This window comes from Chaetura pelagica, unplaced genomic scaffold, assembly GCF_000747805.2.
Source record: "Chaetura pelagica isolate M959 unplaced genomic scaffold, ChaPel_1.0 scaffold273, whole genome shotgun sequence".
NCBI classification, from domain to species: Eukaryota; Metazoa; Chordata; class Aves; order Apodiformes; family Apodidae; genus Chaetura; species Chaetura pelagica.
Genome location: NW_009952828.1, coordinates 1136031 through 1138409, shown reverse-complemented (window position 1 = coordinate 1138409; position 2379 = coordinate 1136031).

Below are 2379 nucleotides of genomic sequence, written 5' to 3'. Positions count from 1 at the left end.
CCCAAGGGGGTCCCCCCCCGCCCCGTGTGTTCCCTGCCTCTCCCGGACGGCGCAGGGGGACCCACCCCTGTCACAACTCTCCAGGTCTCAGCTCCCGGCTCCCAACCTGCTTTTTCCCACGCTCCCACCGAGATCCGGGTGACGGGAACCCCTGTTTCAGGGGGTTGGGACAGTCCGGGTGTGACACGGCGGGTGGGGACCCGATGTCACTCTGGCCGGGCAGGAGGGACCCAAGGGGGGACAAGGACCCGACATGTCACCTCCTCCTCCTTCCGCTGGGTGGAAACCCTCCCCCGCGCCCGCCCGAAGCTAATTACAGCTAATTGCTAACTGCGGAATGAGCTTTAATTGCTCAGGCCAGGACGGCCCGTGTCCCCCCCCCTGGGGACACAAGGAGGTGTCCGGAGCCGGGACAGAACCTTGTGCGTCCTTTCCTGGGTGATGGGTGACACGGAGACCCCCGGGGTGTCCCCCCCAAACCCCGATGGGGTCACAGCTGCCCCAGCCTTGGGACCCCCGGGGTGTCACCCGGCATCTCCCACCTCGGGGACAGGATCTGACCCCCCCCCCAAAATCCAGGAGCTCAACCTGCCCCAGCGAGGGCAGAGCCTTGATAGGAATCACAGCTGCATTAATTAGGGGGTGGGTGATGAATGAGCTGCCGGGGTAGGACGGAGGGGGCTGGGGGGGAAGAGTCCCAGTTTGTGACCCCCCCCCCACCCCAGGCCCTGCCTGCAGAGGGGCCACAAGGCTGTGGGCAGCCCAAGCTTGGTTAATTAGGAAGCAATCTAATTACGAGGAGGGTGTGCTGATATCCCCAAACCCTGCAGCTCTCAGTGAGCCACGGGGGGTCACTGGGCCCCCCTTGTCCCCCCCTGTGCTGCTGGGGGCTGCAGGCAGGAGAGGGTCAGGCAGGGCTCCCTGCCCATCTTTGCCACGGTGCCTTTGCACCAAGGCAGGTCTGAAGAGATCCCCTGGGGGACACTGTCCATGGGCCACGTCCCATCCATGGGACACTGATCTCCTGGGTTCCCCCGAGGGTGACAGCACCCAGCTGGGAGAGGGCAGGACACCCATATTAATCCCCAGGGTGAAACACACACCAGTGCCACCATCCATGTCCCCCCTCCCAGGAAGGTCCTATCCCACTGTGCCCCCCTCACACCTGGGGGGGCTGGGGAGCCCCCCAGCTCCGTGCACAGCACCCATGGGTGCTCACCCACACGCTGGGGTGGGCAGATGAGAGACTCTCTGTGGCCAAACACCCAGGGAGGGCCGAGCAGTATCACAAACACATTTGTTCCACCCCAGCCCTCTCTTTGCATCTCTAATTGCTTGGTGTGCCCTTGAATTTGCATACAAGGCTTAAAATTGAATTAATTTTTGGCACTCGGCTGAGCCCGCACGAGGCAAATCCCTTCAGATTTTGCAGCCTTATCTCATTTGAGCATTTATCTAGTTAAGCTTAATGGGGAAGGAAGATGGGGAAATAAATAAATAAATCAGCTGCACTCATCTGAAGAGCTGCTGGTCCCCTGGGCACCCCTGGTGTGGCAAGACTCAGCAGCCAAAAAGGAGCATCAAGCAAAACAAGGGCATGACCCCCCCAAAAAACCACCCAGTCCCAGTCCTGATGGAGCCCCTGGGCCTTATGTTGAGGCTGAGTGGACTCAACGACCCAAATCTTCTAGGTTACAATGGTGTGATGGACACCTTGGAGGGTTCCTGCATCCCCGAACATCCCTGATCATCCCTGGGCATCCATGAGCATTGGCAATCATCCCTCAGCACCCCTGGGCATGCTTGAACATTCCTTGGCATCTCTGGGCACCCCTGAGCAACCCTGGGCATTTCTGAGCACCCCAAATCATTCCTCAGCACCCCTGGGTATCCCTGGGCATCCTTGAGCATTGGCAATCATCCCTCAGCACCCCTGGGCATCCCTGAACATTTCTTGGCATCTCTGGTCACTCCTGAGCATCCCTGAGCACCTCTGGGGGTTTCTGAGCACCCCATGGCATTTCTGAGCATCCCCAGTCATCCCTCAGCACCCCTGGGCATCCCTGAACATTCCTTGGCATCTCTGGGCATTTCTGAGCATCCCTGAGCACCCATGGGCATTTCTGAGCATCCCTGGGCATCCTTGAGCATTGCCAATCATCCCTCAGCACCCCTGGGCACGTCTGAACATTCTTTGGCATCTCTGGGCACCCCTGAGCAACCCTGGGCATTTCTGAGCATCCCTGGGCATCCTTGAGCATTGCCAATCATCCCTCAGCACCCCTGGGCATCCCTGGGCACCCCTCAGCATTCCTGGGCACCCCTGAGCATCCCTGGGCACCCTGGGCATCCCAGGGCTCTCTGCACAGCGCGGGAGCC